Genomic DNA, 23,941 nt, shown 5'->3' with positions numbered 1-23,941 from the left:
CATTCAGTTAAACATTGCAAGGCTGATTGTGTACTAATATAGAATAGAATAGAATAGAATAGAATAGAATAGAATAGAATAGAATAGAATAGAATAGATCTTTACTGTCATTGCTCAGAGAACAACAAAACACTGTTTTGCATGTCTTCAGAATGAACAGTGAAAGTAGAAACCATAAGACATCAAAGCACATAAAGAACAATGTAGACAGACAATATAAAATGAACAGCGTAAAGGGAAAAGACATACAATATACACAATGAACACAAGCATAAATATAAAGCAGAGGTTAAGACATACAGTAAATACATAAGGAAAACTGTGCAGTATAAACAGTGAAGTATTGTGCGATATACGAAATGCAATAAAATAATGCTTCTAAAATGGTTGTAAAATTAATTTGAACAATACTAGAATATATTTAAAGTCCATGTACAGCAATATTAAAGGGCACCTATGGTACAATTCACGATTTTCCATTACCTTTAGTGTGAAAGTGTGTATAAGTACATGTGAACGATATGCAATAGGTACACATGGCTCAACATAAAGGACTGCACGGTGGCCCGGGGCCAGCATGAGAGATGCTCGGGCCAGTAAAAAGTATTGTGTCCAATCGGGCCAGTGCTTCGCCCTCAGTCACTAAAATATATGTTCTGCTTGTGGCCATTTGTCTGTATGTATTCTTATGCAATGTTACCATCGAGAAACATTTAAGTGTTGCGAAAGTTAAATTCTCAGCAATGTGTTTTTGTGAACACTGCTGCGTGTTAGGTCATACGAAAACATAATTTTTTTTACATCTTGGAAGCAGACATTTACTTGAGTAAAGCACAACGAAAGAAATAATGCAATGTTTTGCAGTTTGCCCTCAGTTTCCAGGTAAAGCGGACAAGTCGCAAGCCTTTTCCATTAAAAAAAGTTGTAAAATTGAACAATTAGAGTTTACATTTAAAGGAACAGTATGTAAGAAATTTATATCAATTAATCATAAAATGGCCCTGATATGTCACTAGACATTAAGAAATCATTTTCATTTCAAATACTTATATCACTGACAACAGTGGTATGGCCAGGATATTGTAATTCAAAAAGTGGAGTTGCAGCCCTCAACTGATGTTTATGTTGTCATTTTGTGTATTGGCCACCAGTTGTGTGATTGCAGTACCATTTTTAGCCACAAGATTTGTGATTGCAGTATCAGTTTTGGCCACAATCCTACATACTGTTCCTTTAAAATAGACAATTGTATTAATAAATGACGAATAAAATGTATGTTTATACAATTATATTTGACTTTGAATTTGAGTTTTAAATATGTTACCTGAATATTTTTTGTGGGGCCAGTGAAAATTTTGGCAGGGCAAGTGAAAACCTGAACCACTGTCCCGACTGGGCCAGTATAAAAAATTATTTGCATTGAGCCTTGTAAACAATGACGCGAGTTATCGTCTCCGACGTAAATCTCTTTTCTTGGACTACAACAAACACACGGATTGTAGGCAACAGTTTACTTCCTGGGATTGGTGATGTAGAAAAGACCGACATTGTCATAATTTCTCCCGCTTCTGACTCACAGCCTGTAATTTAACTCCTGTTAGCACTGCATTGTGACTGAACCTTTCAAACCTGGTAAGGAGCGTTACATTTCCGGTTGACGTCAGAGGTATTAAGGCCAATCACAACGTACAGATTAGCTGGCCAATCAAGGACACAGTGTTTTTCAAATCAATGAGTTTTGTACAAAATCTGTGCGTTTCAGGAAGAGAATAAAATCTGGAGCTACAAAAATGTACAGTATGTGGAAAATAATGTGTTTTTAACCATAAACCATGCAAACACATTGTATTATACCAAATACACGAAATAACATTGTTTTTTTAGCAATGAAATAGGTGCCCTTTAAATATGTGTTCTGAGTTATAGAACAGCTACAAAAAATAGGCACGATTTTTCGCTCTCAAATGCTGGGGGCATATGAATTCAATGATAAATTCAATGTATCGTGCAGGCTTTTTCATGCACTGTCATGTTCAACCCACCAACTAGTCAATTTTGAAATAATAATAATAATAATAATTTTGCTCATCTCTATCTGCAAAGGATGACAACAGAACAGCCAAATTGCTATATCTCAATAGCAGATTAGCTATACCATAAACATTTCCAAAAGCTTTTTTGTTTTTAACCAATAAGCTAAATGTGCTGGAGAACACACAGGCTTCCTGCTGTTCGGTATAGATGAATGAGACTGGGAGAAATTTAATTCCCCACTAATTAGCATTCTGCTCAGAGGAGCATGTGGTCTCTCTGTGGGTTACGCCCAGGTCAGGTGACACCGGGCGACTCAGCAGCAGCCGTCGGGCTGGCAGTAGTGAACGCTCTCGGGGGAAACTAAGTGGCAGAGCCCCACTCTTCAGCTCTTCAGTCTTGCTGTCCCCTAGAGCTGCTTCAGTCTTTCAAAAAAAACAAAGAGCAGTGCTGCTGGTTGGGAGGTGCTGGGCTCATCTCCTTCACCACAGGCAGATAAAAACAGGATTACAGGTAAATACCAAGAGAAGAGGTAGCCTGGAAACTCGCTGTCTAAAAACCCCAACAAGCCCTTCTTCAAAATCCAGGAACAACAGCCCCTCAGAAATAAATGCCACTCATTGGCAAAGTGCAAACGTGTAGCCCCTGTGTAATTTGCTTTAAGGGTGAGAAATGATTGCCTGCGACTAGACAATAATTAATCTCACCACAGAGAGAAAGGTTACGCTGCCGCTTCAATTACGAGACGATTCCGCTTTTGCTAACAGACAGGTTGGATTCAAAGAACACTTGCGATGACAAAAAGGAGAGACAACTTCGCTCTCATCAGAAATAGGCAGCGATGTGGGAAATCAATGGAGAGATCAATGGCGCGCCTGCCTCTCTCTCTAAAACAGCGGGAGAAAGGAGCACTTTACATAAGCATTGATAACCATCAGAGAGGCCGGTTTTTGCTTGCTGATTTAGTGCGCCGGACCCCCGAGACACCTTCAGGTGGCAGAGCCGCTCTCATTCAATATCACTGTAACCTTCTCAAATGCATCTTCAAAAGACATATTCAGGGAATTTATACTCTTGAAGCAATATAGTACAGGGGGCTATTGTGAATATTTTTAGTATACTCAGGGCTCCAGACTAACTTCTCTCACTAGGAGCACAGTGGCCCCCAACTGAAAATTTTAGGGGCGCAACCAGAAAATTTAGGGGCACACACTGTAAATCAACATGCTAACTAAATATTCACCTTTCTACTAATTTCCACTGTATTACTAATAAATACTTTAATGATAAATGCAGAAAGTACAATGTGCGGTTTCAAATTCAGGTGTCACATCACAAAAAAAAGGTCAAATTAACTGCTCGCACATGTGCGACTGGATGTAAAATTCAGTGGCACACTCTCAAATTGGGTGGCAACATGCTACCATTTGGTGGCAGTCTGGAGCCCTGATACTGTAAATAAAATTTTGTTTAATATCAATGAAATTACTAAAGTGACATTTGTGGGGAAATAAAGGGAATTTTAATTACTGACTAATAACCTTTTCATTGCCATTAAAGTGAAATGACCGAATTAACAGAAGAACCGGATAAAAACTGCTTATTTACAAGAAAATATGTCGGACACACATTATATTATTTATCATATTATAAAAAAAATTCCCCCCAAAAAAGTATTTGAACATTTCGACACAATGCATAAATGTCCTTGCATTAGATGGCCACCAGGTAGCATTCATTTTAAAGATAAATAGCATAATCACACTTTTTAAAGATTTGAGCATTACACCAATACTTCATAGACCCCTAGACACCTGTGCATGACATTACTTAAAATAAAGTAGGACCATTTGGTTTAAAGGGGTGGTTCAATGGTATTTCATGCATTCTGACTTATTAACACAGTTTAAGAGTTGTTTCCTCATGCTAAACGTAGGCAAAGTGTCAAAAAAGCAGTTGGACGTGTTACAGAGTATTTCTGTACCGAATGCACTTCGCCAGGGTTCGTACAAGTTTCGGAAAGTTTTTTTACGATTATGGGTTAAGCTGACGTTTCAGGGGTTTCTATACGTATTACTTCTTTTTATGGGCACTTCCCCCGGAACACCCCGCCCACCCGTCAATCAGCGGGAGGCGCTAGAACTTACAAACCTCACATCACGCGACACACCTCTGCTTAATTTCAAAACTCAACAATGGCATGAAAGAAGAAGTGTGTTTTTGGATGTAAGGAGAAGAAAGTCAGCCTTATGGAAACAATGGATATAGTTTAATATTCGAGGTAGCAGCAGAGTTTTGCGTGTGTGTTTGATGCGCTGGATTTCATTGAAAAGTCCCAACCGGGTCATGAGTTGCATGCGGTGAGTAAGACTTCTGTCTTATGTTGGAAATAGGCGCGTGCATATTATATTAATGACACGAACATGTAGTGAATCATAAGTTAAACAGTAGTGTTGCATGACTCATACTTGCTCCTCCCGCGGTAGTAACTCCTCCTTCTTCATTTTTTCGTACATTATCGGAAAGATTCGGTAAAGCTAATCTTTCTTTTATAAATCTGATTAAACTAAAGACTCTTCAGTGTTATAAAGGATGTAATACTACTCTTTAAGTACTCTAGATTAAAATCAGAAATGCAGAAACAGCGGTGTTATGTGAGCTTTAAAAGCAGTAACCAAAACAACAAAGAAATGTTCTGAGAAAAGCTGGAGCATCATTTGTTTGTAGATACAGGTTAGTTTCATATTTTGTATTTCTGCAAAGAAATCTGTGTGTTTTAGGTGTCTTAAAGTGTCTAAATACTTTTTAGGGCCACTGTGTAAATAAACCGTAACAATTATCACAGATAGGAAACAATTCGGTGTGGATGGAGTAGAAGGTGCAGTAGCAGTCTGGCTGGGTGTCTTCATTAGAGCTGCTACTGACAACAAGCAGCAGTAGTTGAGAACACACCGGGTGCTTTCAGCCGATCGGTTAATTAGGATTTTTGCTGCTTGGTTTTGCATGAGAGAGGCGGGAAGTGTAAGGTTGATTGCCTTTTATTATCAGCCTAGCTGCTTCTGCGCTCCCTCCTTCTTTATTGCAGATAGTACAGATGCGGCAAACATCAATTCCAATAATTACAAGAAAGTGCAAGTGAGAGCACGAGCCATCGCTCATCCGCAATCGCCCGCAGCCGTAGGAACCGCCACGTTTCCCTTGATGACAACGTGCGACGGAAACGTTTAAAAAACAACACACAAGAACGCGCGAATTGTTTCTCAAATTGGAGGATGAATGGAGAAGAGAGGTGCTCTCGAAGTAAAGAGGAAAACTGTAATAACTGCAATAAGCGCGAGGGAGGTGCATAAACAAGATAAGAGGGCTTGAGAGTTTATGTTGTGAAAAATAACGCTAAAAATATGAGCTGCCAGCATAACGTGTGAACGTAACACCTCGGAGATAACCATGCATCTGTCTGAATGAAGAATTACTCACTTTTTACAGTTTGATTTGGCGAGGGCTCAAATTACAGGGCCTAAAAATCTAAGCTAAATCAAACACTTAAGCATAATAGCTTTGCTTCACTTGGATTTGCAAAGAAATATCCCTTTGAAAGAGCACAAAAAACAAGCTAATCAAATGTATTCATGCAATAATAGTCAACTCGCCTAAAAAAGAAAAAATAACATGGGTGGCATCTAACCCATTTTTTTGTATTCCTATTTCTATGTAAGAATTCATTCCTGTCTTCATTTGCTCGTTTTGACATTACATCAATCCACAGTAATTATTATAGTTTCACAGTGGGGGTGCTAAAATTCACAAAAACCTCTAAATTAATCTTAACCAACCATTTTTAACTAGCACTACTGTCACTTCATTCGGAACAGAGAGATCTATAGATCTTGGCCTAACTGACCCCCGACTCGTTTATTACTGAGAGTAATGCTGCCATTTGAATAAAATCAATACTTCTGTTGACTTACACTTTAAAACGTTTCTCGTATAATTTCGCACGGTAATGTTTTTTTCATGAGGCAGCGCCCTGTGACACGTAAAATCCCTGTAGTATCCAATAAAAAGGTGGGTGTCGAATTAGCCTGTTCTCAAAACAACCATTGTCGCCACTTAAGCTCAACTATTATATAAAGAGAAATATGACGGCTACGTCTCGAGCACTAAATTTTGAGTAGACGCCATCAATTTTATGGCGACGCTTTTTTGTATAATAAAAACGGATAGCATACTAGCTCCAGAACGATGACGGAAATCATTACAGTCATTCAAAGCTGCGTATGATTTTTATTTACGTGCGTGTGTGTGTACATATTTGTTATTTAAACCACATCTCATCTGCCCAGTCCAATTAAAGCCTCACAATGCAAAAGATGTAAACAATGAAAAAAGAAAGAGACGGGTGCACAGAATGAGAGAGAGAGAGAGCTCCGGGGTAACGCTTCAATGATAAAAGCAAGAGAGAAAATCTTGTTTTGATAAGTGAATTACTGGCCTTCACTACATTTCCCTGCATTCCTGAACCAGTGGGTTCATTAAATGCATTGATATATCTGTCAACCTCATCTGAGCTGCCTTCCTCGGGGCAAAGAAATGCAGTCACCTTTGCAGTGCTGAATCTCTCAACAGCTCGAGGCAACAGATTTATTACAAATTGATCCATTAGATAGCACTGCCACGGTTTATTGTTTACGCCGTACCTCTCTCCCTGCTCGTCTTCCCACAATAGCGGCGCGTAATAATAAGGAAGAAAACTACCGTCGTCATGCACGACATCTACAGCAAACCAGAAAAAGACAAAATATCTAAGAAAAAAGGTGCCGTCTAACTGACACAGATGATTCGCGAGCAGTCACGCAGCGAAGAAAAAGTGGTTGTCGCAAGGGTAAATGAAGGACAAGGGGAAGAAAAATCTTGACGCGGCGCTCTCTGATGAGTCAGGACTGATTAGTAAGAGCACAAAGACAGCAGGCCACCCCCCTTCTCAAGCACATAATTCACATCTTCAGATCCTTACATATTCCCATTAAAACATCAGACAGGACTTGATCATCGCTCGGCGGGCGCAGCAGTAAAGACCCAGCGCCGGTGTGCTAATATAAATGACTATCAGACCTGCTTTGCGGCCAAGTCATGAACAATGCCAGGCTTTTATGTCGGCATCTGATGCTAGCCTCTTCCCAGAGATCTGAGGATAAAATGAAGGCCAGGAGGAAGACACCATGTTTCAATAATAAACTGAGCTAGTCTGCATGCATCTCGGAGGAGCACTAAATCAAATCGAGAAGCAACATTGGAATGTTATAATAATGATCAGGACTGATTTGACCTACACATGTATTTGCTCTATCCGCACATACATTATTTTCATCCATCAGTGCCTACGAGACGAGTCGATTAGGTATACAGCCTGACTCAATAGGAGAAGGAGGTTGGCCACAACCAATAAATGATGAATATTGATTATTTTTTCCTTGAGATGTCAGGGTGGAAAATGAAAACAGAGGTTACTGTTGTGTAACTATAATGGCAAATCCTCTCCCTCTGTGCTGAACATAATACAGCAAGAATCATCCGTCAAACATTATTTTACATGAAGTGGTCTTTTACAATGCATTTCAGGATGTTTACATTTTTATCTTGAATGTTTTTATATAAAATTTTCTATATAAAATGTAAAAAAGTTCATTTTAATACTCACAGATAGGGGTGGGCCGTATGACCAACAACCTGTTTCATAATATAAGTAGTTTTACTTAAGGTAACTGGTATGTAACACGATATGATTATGTAGCTATTCACTTATAACTTAAACCATTGTGCACCTCTTTTAGCTCACTCGGTCTGCATGCGAGTTAGCCACACCCACTTATTTACATACATGTACCATGCAAGAGTGCCGCACAAGCCCTGAAAAGTGAAGCCAAAACGTCTTGATCGCCCCCCGGTGACTGGTCCTAGAATAGGTCATAAACCCCGCCTCCCTCATGTTATTCAATTGGACTTGAGACCAACTAAACAATTTAATTACACTTCAATCATCTTTTTTCCGAAACTGGTTTCTGTCATTTACTTTGTTTTTACAGGGTTCTTACAGCTTGGTTAACTTCAAATTCAAGGAGCTTTCAAGGACTTTCCATGTCCAATACCCTCAAATTCAAAGACTAAATGTGAGGACACATTTCAAGTGAGAGCAAGTTTTTACCTTTTAAGATACATTGTTACATTTCCCTTTCGAGGGAACTCGCTCTGCGTCACTGTGTTGACACTTTGGGGACGCCTCCAGAGGTAAGTGCGTCTGAATGTGTATATCAAATTCAACCAATGGTGAGGCTTAACGACAAAGACAGGGTGACGCGGGAGCCAGGAAGTATATCCCTATTTGAAATATTGACGAAAAAGCAGTTACACATGTAACCCGAGACGTTTTCATGTGTCAAACACAACTATGCACCACATCTTTTCACCAATGGAATGGGCATCGTCCATCTTTTTTTACAGTCTATGGTACCATTATATGATTATGTAGCTATTCACTTAGAAACTCAAATCATGGTGCACCTCTTTTAATAATAAGCTCACTCGGTCTAACATGCTGGAGCTGAACTGCATGCGAGTTGGCCACACCCACTTATTTACATACCACGATATGCATGGAACATTAAAATTGGTTGCGGTAGACATTTTATCCTGTTGCAACAGTTTATACCTGCATACATGTGGGCCAAAAAAGATGTGTTTTATATTCACATCAGAAATATGTACATAATTTCCACTGTATGTTTAGTAGATGGTACTTCCAAGGGGGAGGTAAATTTAGCTTTAGGCTTAAGGTGATTCAGACACTTATGTCTTGCTGAACAAATTGGCTCAATATTTAAAAGCATTGGTTAATGGGCCAGCAGGTTTATAAGGGATGTTACTAAAAGGCACATGTCAAACACAGTGCAGAAGCCTGGGCTCTCCTCCCCCGGCCCGAGCCGTCGCGGCTAATGCATTGGAGAAAATTGTATGGCTTCGCTAATACATCCTCTCCTCTCCGCCTCTCTCATTCCTCACACTAATGCACTTACAAATGGACAAACCAGACTGGAACCAGACTCGGAGTGACTCTGTGTATGTGTATACTGTGGGGGTGTGTGTATACACTTTGCTCTTGTAGATGACTGCTCTGAGAAAGGGCATTGCCAGAAGACTCATACATAAACAGCTGAAGGCAGCTGGCAATAAAGCACTGGTAGAAAGTGTGTTCGCTCCATGCAGCGTCATTACAGCGACAATCCTTTACCTAATTATCAGTGTCAGTCTCCAGTCAGCAGGGACAAACCAAGAAGGCTCTATACAAGACACCATCTTAGTTTCCAGCCTCTTTACTGAAACAGCAACGCAGCCAAAAACACCAGTTTGTTATTATTACCCTCCCTGCTTTCTATACGTCATGGAAGCCTATAGTAATCCTTTGGTCCGTTCTTTACTCAACATCTGCACAGCTCTGATTTGGGAGGACATCTTGGAGCAATCTGGATAAGAGTCCCTATAATTCCTGAACATGTTGCTTTAAGCTGGCAGAAGTTTTAGCTGCAGTGCTGTGAAACACAGTCTAGTCACACTTGCGTGGCAAAATACCACAGCAATAAAACAAACAAAAGCAAATGTCACTCTTTAACTCGTGAACTTTATTTTGTCTCATTAAAAAATACTGATCTACTATGGGAGCTTTGTATTTTCATAATTGTTTGAAAACTAAGGCAATTAAAAAAAGGTTGAATGTTTAGCTGGGTGGCATGCATGGTCCAGTTTATCCCTGCTGGTAGAAGTCAAAACTACAACTGGTTCCCAAAAAGCATCTTTTCTCATTTAAAATTTACAGTGTGTACTCTTATAAAACTAAATAAAACGGTTTGCAAGCAACATATGTGTCACTACAATTTCAGTATACTGCCGTCCAAAGCGAAAGCGCAGTAACTACACGCTTGGTCAAAATGGAGTTAAGGCTTGAAACGAGCTTTATGACATCTGTTCTGTTTTATGACAAAGTCTCTTAGTTAAATTTTGTCCCGTTTCAGAGAAATTAGGGTGTCAAAATTGCAGTAACTACAAAATCCATGCTAATACCAAGGCAAACCACAGTAAGTGACGTTACTGCATTCTGGCTTTGTTTCCCCGGCTTTGACACAGCAGATACTGCAGTTTTCCCCGATCGTAACACACAACAACAAACCAACCATGGCTCAATGCCACGTCCAAATGATGGTTGAACTCGCGTTAAAACGCAAATAAACAAATACGGGTAAGGAAGATAGCAAGATAATAACTCATAAAGCTGTAATTTGCCTATGTCTAAGTAGTTAACTAGCCAGCTGCTAGCAAGTTTTGACCTACCTGTGCTCGTCCATTGAAGACAATATCCTCCGACAATAATGATATAATCCGATTCAGTCGCATTGGTGTTTGTTGATTCGAACATCTCTCCACTTTTTAGGCAGCTAATCCAATTGTATTGACAGGGGTTACTCCTTTGTTTGATAAGAGTCTGGTAAAGTTATATTGTTAGGCAAAGTTAACGGCGCCCAGTCAACCTGACGAGCGCAGCCGGGGCCGGCAGAAAGCACGCTAGGTGAAAAAGTACACTTCCATAATAAGTGCTCTTTTTCCACGAACTAATTTTGTAGGCTACTTAATATTAAAACATTTTGTTTAGTACTTCTTAAGCTATAATCTTAAGAATATCTAAGTTTACATAACTGTGCTACTTTGAGACAACATGAAAATTAACTAAAATGGGCATACTGTTAGTTACAATAATGTCTTTGGGACAAACATGTTCTTCTATTTTTAACTTGTGTTAATTTTTAACTACTGTTTTTAAAGCAAACCTCGTATAATGTAAATTAATAAATAAAAATTAATAAAATGAGTAAAATACTCTTTGTGGTAAAAGTAGCATTTTTAGCATTCACAACATGCAAACATCAATAAAACTATTACAGTTATTAAAAACAATCAAAATGTATTAAGAAGCATGAGAAAAAGTTGAGTGAACACATTTAGTTCGTAGATACTGCACTCTGCTATTGCAATAGTGCTTTAGTTGTTAAAGGTCATCCAAAGGCAGAGTGCAGTATCTGCATTTTGAGAGTCAAGGGTCACATCGGTGGTCATGTTTTTTTTTCTATAAAAATTTCTTCCTAACAAGGCATTACATGAATGCATTACCACTAATCTACCCACAACATGTTTGGCTGGCTAGTGTAAAAACTTTAAAGCCATTTTTCTCAGTTTCAGTGTTTGCGTAGATACTGCACTCTGCCTTTGGAGGGCAGTATAGTAAATTTAATTTTTTTTACACAAAGATACTTAAATGAGGGGGCATTCAATATTTTGCTTTTACAGATGTTGAAATGAACAGGAATGCTACCACGCATTCTTTAGGTATTAAAAACCTGCTAAAAACAACTTGAATGTGCACTCAGTACATATTAAAGGAAAACAACACTGTTTTTCAAGATTTTACTAAGTTCTTACCTCAACTTAGACAAATTAATACATACCTATCTATTTTCAATCAGTGCCTTGTAAATGTGTTAACATTTAGCCTAGCCCCATTCATTCCTATGGCTCCAAACAGGGATGAATTTGGAAGCCACCAAAAACTTCCATGTTTTCCCTATTTAAAGACTGATACATGAGTAGTTACATGAGTAAGTATGATGGCACAAAATAAAACGTTTGTTTGGAGCCATAGGAATGAATGGGGGTAGGCTAAATTGTAACACATTTAAGAAGCGCTGTACAAAGATTAAAAGTGCACGCATTGAAAAAAGATAGATATGTATTAATTCATCTAAGTTGAGGTAGGAACATAGTAAAATATTAAAAATGGTGGTGTTTTCCTTTAATTACATTTAGGGATGCACCGAATATTCGGCCACCGAAAATTTTCGGCCGAAAATGGCCCAAAAGTGGATTTTCGGTTGTCGGCCGAAAGACTTTTATCACCGAAAAAATACGGCCGAAATAATGTGATGACGCAAACAGAAACCGCGACCTGCACGTGCTTGTCTGAAGTAACATATCTGCGGTGTGGACTAGATTTCTCTCAAACCCGCGTCCACCGAATTTCTGACCAGGATCTCCGCAACCTGTGAGTTTCACTCCCGCCCACGACCGTAATGTTTGTGTCCAAACCCGCGGATTTTCTCTGGGCATTTGTGTACAGTTTTCACAAGCTCCGACTAAACATTCGTTCAGATTAACATCCAGAATAACAGACATTTAACATGATTGCTTTTAAAATTAGGGATGTGCACGAATGGTCAAATATTCGATCTGCAATAATAATTAGAATGGGGAAAAGTTATATTCAAATGTTTTTAATCCGCCACCGCAGCATTACGGCTACTGCTCATTTAATCCTTTTTCACTTCACCTGTACGGTCTTTTACAGAATTTAATATAAAATATACATGAAAATTAAAAAGTACATGTATGTATTTCTGATTGTCTTGGTAATTCATATTGAAGAATCATTTAAGTGTTTAGAGCTTTAATGCCGGGTGTTAGACGTGCTTCTCCGCCGCTGCATCAGTATGGTTATAACGAACCCGATAACTGCAAATGCCATAACAGCAAACAATAGCTCCGTTTTGTGAAGTGTTGTTAAATTAAGCTCGTAACTTTGCACCCTCAGCAATAATGTATCAAGCCAGCTTGCGTTATTTGTAACATAATATTAAATTCAGATATATTTGTTAGATCCGTTTGTTGTTCTCACTGGATAACCACAGAGCAGAGTTTTTCTGCAGCTGGCATTAATGAGAAAAACGCGTTTCACCGGAGAAGGTAGGCTAAATATGATTTTCTTTCTAAACGAAAACATGTCAGACTAAATAAAGAAGATATTCATATTTGACTGAGCCTTCAATCCATTCGGGGTTTTAACGTGCATAAAAATGCCATCATTTTTATCAACATTAACGTTTAAACAAAACCACAACTAGCCCATCTCAGTTTTTAAATGTATACTGCATGGCAAACAAGCACCAAAGGATTAATTAAACAAGCAGTTTAACTTTTAACAACCTGATGTGTCACTAGTAGCCTACTCACCAGTTTTTCCAGATGGGAGGCAGATAGCCTATATAACTGAAGTTGGATTTGTTTATGCCACATGCTGTTTGGCTTAATTTTCTTCTCAAATTGTGTGTGTTGACTCCATTTCTATTACATGCAAAAATACCATAAATGCAAAGGTAGTACTAATAATTGGCATAATTTCTTTCGGTGTTTCGGCTTTCGGCCTTGGTTTCCTCTTTTTGGTTTTCGGTTTCGGCCAAGAATTTTCATTTCGGTGCATCCCTAATTACATTTCTACTACTACATTGCAGAAATTATGATTAAATCTGTTATACCGTTTACAGCATACATCAGCTTTTACTACTCAGGTTTGTCTTTTCTGGTGCATTGTACAACAGATTTGCCTGACTCTCGAAAACTGTCAAGAAACACAAAACAACACAAGACACGTAGAGCCTCTCAGTGTCAGAGAGGAAGAAAGGAGACCCGTCTCATTCGTGCCAGGCTGCCCTGAGTGTCAGCGTAATATCTTAAAACAACAGATGCAGAAAGCAGTGCTGCAGCCAATTACCCCGTGTTTGGCATTTGGACTACACACACACACACTCAATCGCACACAAACCAGAAAACATCTTTTGAGAAGAATGAAAGCGCTGAATTGTTATGCGTGCTGTCAGTGCGTCTTGTCAGTCTGTTCAATTTAATGAGAACATAGCATTTGAATGGCCCATCAGGAGCTGTTTGGAAGGACTATGACAGCGTTGTCCAGGATATCAGATCTTTCAAGGAGGAATCAGGGATTTTCAGCAAACAACGGTGATTTGCAGTCATGTTGTCTTTGCAAATCAAAGCAGACCTTACTGTTAAACAGCGGCGGTATAAAGAATGACCTACAAGGCTACACAGATGGCAGCCATCAGTTACACAGCATAAAAACTAGCACGATTAATGGCCAGCAGGTCGAAAGTTAAATTAACCAAGGAGACACATCTTTAGACAAATAATGGCAAAGTCTGAAACTAACCTATAGCTCACAGCCTTTACTGATAAGACTTCTTTTTGAATAAACAAAGAGGCTGAGACTAGCTTTAGGGGTTTACCTAATTTAAAAAAAACATTGTAAATCCTTGAGGACAAAATCTGCTACCTAAAACAAAAATGTAATACTGCCTGTTTCTCTAGTAGACAATAACACTACATTTATAAGTCTCCTACACAACAACAGCAATGTTAGGGCTTATGCTGCCCTATATGTGTTTTGTTCAAGTGCTTTTGTTGTCCTCCTGTAGGGAAAGCACATTCACGTGAGTAAATTGCCTGATCGCTCATTACTAGGAGGCTCCTATTGACTGCTAGCTAGCATCTGCTCTGGGTAGGTAACACCAAATCATAACGGTATTTTTAAAACTGGCACTGAGTGTTAACGCATTATATTACAATTGTCAATGACACAACATTGTATGTGCTAACAGTAGCAAAAAAACGTTTAGTAGTGTACAATGCTTAACATTCACAACTCTTCTGTTGCTCTCCGCCATTTTAAAAAGGTCAAAAGTTATCTCATCTCGACAAATCACGCATCAAAATATTCTATGAGTTGCCCAGTGGAAAATACCATATGACGGGGTGTTCATGTGCATTTTCTACATCGGCTTTTGGTATTTACCAAAATTACCTTAGCACATGAAGGCAGCATTAATGTGACCAATGACGGTGCTAGTTGACCACTAGCAGGCGTTCATATTAATGGTTGCCATAGTGACAGTTATGAACATCACTATAGACGGTTTCATCGGACGCACATGCGGTGACGCAATAAGCGTCTGGTCCAAACTTCCGGTTTCTGTTTGTTTAATGGTCTGACTAGTTGCTGAAACTGAACTCTTAAACATATACCTCGTCGAAAATAACAAATGTTTTGGTTTCCTAGGTAATCTACGTTTTGTTTATTTTGCTTGTTATATAAATAAACTACATTTAAAGTACTTTTTGGTTATTAATTCTTGGCGGAGTTTACCATGAAAGTCGCTTGTTTATGTTGTTACTGCTGAAACCGTCTAAAGAGTGCCGCAGGGATGACATGTCTTGTAAGCCAACCGGAAAGTTAGCAGGACACTGATTTTAAAATTCATAAAAGTTGTGTTTACCTGTGAAGACAAAAGGGGGTCGCACACCGGACGAGAAGTGCTGCATCGTGCCATGAATCTAAAAACAGAACACGCTAGGATTGTGCCGATAGACGATAGTATCGTGTATCGACGATCTTCAGACATATCGCCAATGGCAGGCTTTCATGGCGATAGTAATGACGATAGTTGGCGAATGGTTATTATTATTATTATTATCATCATAGTTTTATTAACACCCACAATGCATGCTTTTTCTCACACGAGGGTTTGGCTTCACTTTACATGGAGAGCTTGTAAAGAGAGAATTCCTTCTTGCACGTACCTGCATTAATGCGCGCGTCTTGGTCTCCTTCTACCACTAAAATCCGGCGCGCCGCGTCATGAGCAGCTGCGCTTCTCTCTGTCTCAAGTGCACGCGCTCTCGCGTCTGTCCAAAGTCTAAACATAAACTAAGGTAGTAAACCTTATGTATTTGTTCAGTTTAATGCGTTTCATGCGAGCTGAGGCAAACTTTACTTTTTGTTTAAAATATGACCCGCTGCATATTAGCGCCTCTCTCTCACTCTCGCGTACATGCAGAAAGCTGCGCTCTGTCTGAAGTCAGATCACTAGGTATTAATCCTGTTTATGATATGCATTTCAAGGAGTTGTAGAAACACGTCCCTCGTGTTTAATATATGATTGTGTTTAAAATATGATAGCGCTCCGCTGGACCGATGCGTTTAAAAAGGCACCTCATGAGAGCACCACTGCTTGACACGTGTAGTCTTCTGCAACAGCACTCAACCAATGCATTGAATTGTTTATGTGCGTGCACGTGTGTGTGCGTGCGCAGATGCATGTTTTTACAGTTATTAAGTAATCATGATAGGGTTTTAATGACGCGCTCGCATTAATGGCATCAGGTTTAAGAAGGTTGCGGTCATGACGGTGTTGCTCTTGTTTTTTTGTCCACCCATCAAGTGACTTGTTATAATGAGTAAAAAATTAACAAATAAAAAAAATGAGTAAACTACTGCCCCGCCCCCCGATAATATCGTGTTTCGCCGATCTCACAGGCTGACGATAGGACGATCTGAAAATAGGGCATATCGCCCAACACTAGAACACGCTATTTTTTATGAATGTAAACACACCAGCGGCGACTGGCGGTGTCTGTCCGGGATGCTGCTCAAATCCTTGTCACGCCACTTATATAGTTTAACATTAAATAACATAATGTTTGTCCCAAATCGTTAACGATTAACATAGGCTGTTAACTCATATTTTGCATATTGAAGTAAATGCTATCTGACTAAGCTTGCGCTATTTAATGTGCATTTCTGGTGTGCGATACCTACAAGTTGTCCCAGACACGACATGGTGCTTCTTGTCCGGTGTGCGACCCCCTTAAACCTCCCGTTCTTTCTGTGTTTTTGAAACTTTAATTGTGTTTACAGTGCGCAATATAACATGTGTTCATGTTTCCATGTAATTTTTCACATAATTTACTTATCTTTATAGTGCTGTTTTCACTGTCCTAAAAACGGGCTGATGTCTTCCTTGTTCTATGAAGTCTGTCCTTCAGAAATACGTAACGAGTTCTTATTGTGTAGTTTGTTTAGTGTGTTGTGATTCGATAGCAGCCTATCTTGCCGTTAGCTTAGCTGGCGACTGACGTATTCCTGTGGGCGGAGTTTAGTCAAAAAACTGTTCTAGTGACGTCATTAAAGCAGGAAGTAGAGGGCTGTAGTCCAAACCGGCCGTTCCCTGTTGGCTTTAAAGGGCGAATTATGTTAAAGAAAATATATATCCTGGCAGTGAGCTTTATCATTTTACAGGTATTATTTATGCGCTAACAGCAACATTATACATTAACTAGGGTTTAAAAATGGGATCAGAAAGAATATAGCCTTTAAAAATTGATGGATAAAAGTGTCAAACACAGAGCTTTTTTGCAAAATCCAAAAGTCTGAATGACTTCCTGCTAACGTCTGGGATGTTGGGACAAAAATGTGTCATCCCAGCAGAACTCTATTGCCAAAATGTTGTTACATGTAGAGAATGAATCTAAAGCAAAAAATAAGAAATGATGGATGTAAATTTGCAGAAATTATGACAAAAAAATAGTAGTTACACAGTTTGCATTGGATCACATTAACCGTATCATGTCTTACCTAGTTTTCCTCTCCTCTTATCTACAAGATTGTATTTATTTTCAGAAACTGTCAGAAATAAATGATAACGCATATTCAACGCCTCATGCCGGGCCAGTCAACTATCTGACACAAATCAAGCCTCGGATCAAAAGGAACAGAATGTGTCAGTGTGATGGAGCATTATGTAAATGCTATCTCTCCCTGCCTAAATATTGACAAATCAGCTCAGAGAAGAGAAGCAGAGAGAGCACAGCAGCATCCACATGGGATCTCCCCTCCAGTCGCCTGACTGACACTTCATAGGAAATGTCTTCCATTTACAACCCATTATTTACTGCTCTCTCCATGATTGCTTCACACTGGCCCTGGCAGCAGCTGCCCCAAATTGCCCTCTTGGGTGGATTCGGAGCACACTCTTGCTCAAAAGATGGATTCACGCAATGCCAAAAAGACTAACCGGATTACTTCTGTTGTCAGCATTTCTCTGATTGCTCCCTTTATTTTAAAATAGTGCAAGGATGTAGCATTGTAAAAGACAGCTTGACTGATGTGGATATTACAGCAAAGTGCAACAGTACGCAGCGGGCTACGTCTCACTTCAACAAAGAGCGCGATCTTCAGCATTAAACTGTACTAATAAAGGAGAATTAGTGATGCGAGTGTCGAGCTATTCATCCACGAGAAACCTCTCAACAGCCGAGAGACTCGGCGCTGCAGTGAATCTTCATCATTGTTATGGTGAAATATGAAAATGACAGGCAATCTGACTGCACCGTGTTCGACAAACAAGATTCAAGCGGCGGGATGTGGCTGAATCGAGTGCTTCTTTTGCAATGAAAAGGATGGGTTGTGCTTTAACCTGTTTTCAAAGCAGTGCTAGGCATATACGGATGGCGAATACAATAGGCCGTCGCCTTTAGGGGTGAAAAATGAGCACAGCTGTGAGTCAGTGTGACACTGATTTTGTTCAACAGTTTACATAGCTGCTCTGTGATACCCTTGAGAGTACTCTCATGCCCTTTAGCCAGCAGAGAATGATTACTAATAGCTTTCTCCTACACGGTTAAGACTCCCACACTCTTTCTTTTTGTTGCATTACACTTAAAGGGAAATAACAAGATCATCAGAGAGTAGCAAAATGAGCGATTCAATTCCCCTTAAAATCTTTAAATAAAATGCACTATCGTTTTTCACAGAACTGATTTTACATTTAAATGCATTTGGCAGACAACGTTATTCAATTTTTTATCAGTATGTCTGTCTGCGATCCCTGGGAACTGAACCCATGACCTTTGCGTTGTTGCTCTACCATCCGAGCTTCACACTAAACAAAACAATATGATGATTTTATTACAAAAAGCTGTGGTGTCTGTTGAGAATGTTTAACTAACTATACGTTATGATATGAAAACACGCTGTTTGTTTTTTGCGTGCAGCCAGCGAGCAAACTATAATAGAAAGAAATGTTGCTATTGTTTTATTTCACGGTACCTAGGTCTTTAAGTCGTCACATTCAATTTAAACCACAAGCTCACAAAGACATAATGTGATTTATATTGGGGTGAAGTGAGGCCAGTGAATAAATAACCATGCAGGAAACACTGATGTACAGTCTAAAGTTGTTACAAACAGGAAACTGTGGTCGTGTGGTCAACGCATTCTTCATTAACAGTCAACGTGTGTCCTAAGTTTCGTTAAACTGAGGTCTGTGTAATTACTAAAAGCAAAACAACCAAACGGCTCATGTGATAATCATAGCCTGGCTGCTTCACTTTTACTATCTTCAGCTTGCTAGATAAGCACATAACAGCATGCACTGTTAAGGACCAACCAAAGCTAAGCCATTGTGCTTAAGTCTATTTGTTAGAAAAAATTCACTTAATATTAGCCATACCAAATTGACCCTCCTTTAACCTATGTATGGATTAACTTGTGTGGATCAACTTGTGTATAGGCCTGTCACGATAGCTATTTTTCATAAGTCGGTTAATTGCCCAAGAAACAATGGCGATAGTTGGTAGTATTGTCTTTTTAAAGGCGGGGTGCATGATTTTTGAAAAACACTTTGGAAAAGGGAGTCAGGCGGACTACCAAAACACACTTGTAGCCAATCAGCATAAAGGTGCGTGTCTACTAACCGCCATCGTTGCTTGGGTATGTGTGGGGCGGGTCTATCAAAAGAAGGTCCAGATTCTATTGGGGTAGGGGCGTGGTTGTTTAGGTGATTTCAAATGTCAACATTGGCTTTCAGAGATCATGCACCCCGCCTTTAAGGTCATTTTCTGTCACTGATTATATGACAATAAAATTGCATAATAATGCAAGTACATTCTTTCTAAGAACACAACTTAGATTTATAAGAATGTTAAGATATGAAATATTGAAAAATATGAAATATTAATATGTAATTGGAATGTAAGAAGATTTATATTCTAAATATTTAAAATATAAACAAATATTATAAAATATGCAATTTTAAACAGCTAATAGTCATTGTTTAGTGTAAATCACAGCTTCATAGGGTTTATTTCTTTAGACGCTTGTTACTCTGATTGCATCTGTAAATATGTGCCATTACACGTGGTCAAGTTTATAATAGCTACACCTCAGATCTAAACACTAATGGTTTTCCGGAAAGGAATTAGCTTAAACCAGGACTAGGCCTTAGTTTAATTAGGAAATATAACTAGTTTTAACAAACATTACTTGTCTGCATTTTAAGGCAAAACAAAGGGCACTGATATATTTTAAGATATGTCAGTGCAAGTTGTTTTCAGTTTGGACAGCTCTTACATTTATTTTAGTCTAGGACAAGTCTAATATTTGTCCGGGAAACCGTCCCTAGATGTTATGGCTATGTTTCAGGTGACTTTTTATAGCTAATTTTGTTGCCTCTGTTTTTGAACAGAGTATACATGTTGGCTCATTTACGTCAATTTCCTCTCCTCATGTTTCATTCTCGTTGGAGATGCGAGTGGTAGCTTTGAAACCAATTCCAGTCAGTTTTATTCTTTCAAACTGTATGTATTCACCAAAAAACACAAAATTTCTGAATGCACCATAACAGAGGCAATCACGATCGGCTAAAATGCTAACTTAAGTAATGACATTAGTTTTTGTGGAAACAAACACATGGGTGATTCTCACGAAACCATTGAAACACCACGGCACTAATGATTTTAGCTTTAAAATGTGCAATATAGTAACATTAAAAAGCATCAGAATTAACACAATACTGTGTTCTACCTTGCACAATGTGTGATTTCAACATAAGAATTTATAATTGTAAATTTTATCTCATTTTCTGCTGAAATTCTCATTACCGCAATGTGTCCGGCTGTGTTTGAACATGCGATATGTTGTAATTTAATCAAATTAACACAAAAATATTAAGGAAAAAAAATGGATGTTTTGCTAGACTACTTTAGATGACAGAAAAAATATTTACTGAATATTCATGTATAATAATAATAATGAAGAAAAATTAGGAAAATGATGTGTCCATGCCTGATGTTCTCATCCTCCGCAACACTTTTTGAAAACAGTTTGAGCACACATACAGAATTTTAATAAAGTTTGATTTTGAGTGACCAAGCACATGGACCAGTTACTTCAAGATGGCTACCAGGTAAGATCATTTTTACAGTTAATTTGAAATATTGTCTTGTCAGAATGCTTACACAACATTTTGATTATCATTACCGCAACAGATGCTTATAAATGTTAATTTAATTAATAGAAGCATAATACTTTGATTTTAAATGCATGTGCAGAATCTCCAAATTATGTTCTTTCAGGTTTGTCATGTCATTTTGAAAATATGTCAGTGTTGATGTTTTCTGACTGTTGCGGTAATGAGATTTTTTAGGACTAATTTTTTTAATTATGTTACAAAAAGTGTTAAATGATAAGTAAAAGTTTTGAAATTAATGTTCCCATTTCCTCCAGACTTTGTTTTTCAATGTCTGGTGGGAAAAAAAGTAAATTTAAGCAATTTTTACATTTTCATGCTTGACATTTTTAAAACCAAGTTTTCGTGAGAATCACCCACATATGGCAAAATATCGCCTCCCAAAAAAAATAAATAAAACTACAGAGGTAATGTTCATATAGTCATTATCGCAACAAGCCTACTTGTGTGTGGAATAAGTAGTTTTCACCATGAATATAGCCATAGATGCTGGAATGGCGTGAAGAATAAAGAAAAAAGAAAGAATATTGCAAGCCTGAAAGATAACTAAATTATCAACTACACATCACATTGAATTTGTGCCTTAAGAACCAAATAGTATCACTACAAACAATAGATTTCAAATAACAAGTAGAGAAAGGCCATGTATACTAACAAGAGTCCTACAAATCAAATCATTTAAGCAAAACAATTTGTACTGTGTTATCCAACTCTTACAAACTCTAATGGATTACTCATTGTTTGGTTACAAGAAGTGAGAAAATTACTACAAAAAAAAATATACTTCCTCCTCCTCCAATCACAAGCTGTTAAGGATGCCATTTGGTCGTTGTGCTGCACAGTGGCAGGTGGCCGTACAATTCAGCCTGTGTTTACTGCATGTTGAATAGACAAGAAAACAATGACATGATTATGATCGTTTTCAGTACCATTTCCAATTAAGTGAGCAGTGCTTTAAGTATGACTACTAAAAAAAGAAATGACGGTAGAGAAACTTTTTATAAAGCTATGACAAATCTTTATAACTAAGCACACCTAAAGAGTAGTCCTTTTCCAGAATTAGTTGATCTATATAATAAATGCTATCACAAGCAAACACAAGCATGTGGACTGATGACCTCACAACTAGGCCTTGCATAATGTAAGCAGGATATCATTAAAACATGCAAGAATGCGCTATCACATACCCACAAATACCTGTGTGCTCAGTATGAGCACTGCATTAGCAACTCGAAGGTCATTGGTTTGATTCCCAGGGAACATACTGATGAAAAAAAATGTATACAATGAATGCACCTTAAAAGCATCTGCCGCATGCATAAAACAAAATGTACAGTTTTAATTTTTATTATGCACTTTGTTGCCGCTTATGAACAACACTATTAAAGCAGCAATGCTTTTTTGATTAAGTGTTTATGGAAACAAACGATTGAAAGCCCATTAACAGAAGAGGCATGTAATAATTGTCAGCCACCTGTTTACAACTTCATGGTCAATCTGTTCATATTCTTCACTTGCAGTTTTATCTTCTATCTATTTGAAAAATCAAAGCATGGATTAAATGACTATTATTATTAAATACTACTGGTTCGATGCTTGGTTATTACCTATTAAAATACACCAACAGAAGCACAGCTTAACCTTCCTGAAAACAGTGAGGACTGATATTTCACAGCACACCTTTGACAAGTCAGACGCAGAGCAAACACGGTGAGTAAACACACTGGCACCTCACCTCTCAGGACATATTTGATAATAAAACGATGTGGTCTAACAACCAGGCTTGATTAAAACACAGGCGAGGAAAACTAATTCTTTTGGGCAACCTCAGGTCATGTTAGATACAAGCTTGCAACAACAGTTTTCAAAAGACCACTTTAATGAGACTACGTGCACACTGGAGATGCATGCATGTATGCACGCGCACAAGTTGCCAACAAAGCGCTCGTGACTCAGATGCAAAACATAACAATAATATAACCTGAGATAAACTATCAAGTTCAACTCTCCGACAACAAAACAAACTAGCATTTCTGTCAGGTCCACTGTCAGTCATTCCCTGACTGAATGTCTGTCTGTCGCCATGTTTTGGTCACATCCGTAGATGAATGCATAAAACATGTGAATCTTTATCAGGCACTGTGATCGTTGGCACGTATACTGATGATGGAAATGATGATGATATGTTAGCCTGCTAGCTAATGTCTCCTGTGTTAATAAACCATAACACCCCAGAACACCAGCAGCGATGAACACACTCAGCTTATCACAAGAGCCAAACACAATTAATGCTCATCAGCCGTAAACACAGAAGGTGAAAGGCGGAACTTACCTGCAAATCTTCTCTACAACATCAGAGATTTTGTGTTTTGAGATGTTGTGACTGAGCGGCGGCGGTTAGCGGATGAGAGTCAAGTGCCGCTTCAAATGTTTTGGAGTCGTTTTGCACACCGATATTAATGATATGTCTGTCAGTCATCAATATTTATGGTGCTAAGGAGTGTTGATAACGGGTCAGTGTTGGGACACAGTGTTGTCTCTCTCTCTCTTTTTCTCTCTCTTTCTCATTCTCTCTCTATCTCTCTCACGCTCGCTCTCTCTCTTCAGTAAGAAAGAACCCCCCCTCGCGCAAAAAGCCGCTCTTCCTGGGAAGAGAGTAGCGTGCGCGTAAAACGCTCAGCCCACTTTCCAATGTCGCGAGTGGCGATTGGCTGCACTCAAGCAGAGCGAGTGACTCCAGCCAATGAAGTTGATCCGTTTGTGATTTAAAAACGCGCGTGAGGGCATATGCATTTTGTGTGTGTGCGTCATACCCAATTAAATATGCGTTTTCAGATTAGCATAAATGAGAAATAAATATGTATTTAAACTTTTTAGGA

General features: G+C 38.6%; 1 protein-coding gene across 1 annotated transcript in view; it reads right to left on the bottom strand.

The window, feature by feature from the left end:
* The window catches only part of rerea (arginine-glutamic acid dipeptide (RE) repeats a), a 179,922-nt gene extending 156,245 nt beyond the window's left edge, over positions 1 to 23,677 (bottom strand). Inside the window, exon 1 of the mRNA XM_073875234.1 lies at positions 23,395 to 23,677. The gene's annotated coding sequence lies outside the window, so the exon portion shown is untranslated. The remainder of the gene's footprint in view (positions 1 to 23,394) is intronic.
* Between the last annotated feature and the right edge of the window lie 264 nt (positions 23,678 to 23,941).

This window comes from Misgurnus anguillicaudatus, chromosome 13 (genome assembly GCF_027580225.2).
Source record: "Misgurnus anguillicaudatus chromosome 13, ASM2758022v2, whole genome shotgun sequence".
NCBI lineage: Eukaryota > Metazoa > Chordata > Actinopteri > Cypriniformes > Cobitidae > Misgurnus > Misgurnus anguillicaudatus.
This window is presented reverse-complemented; position numbering and strand designations above follow the sequence as displayed.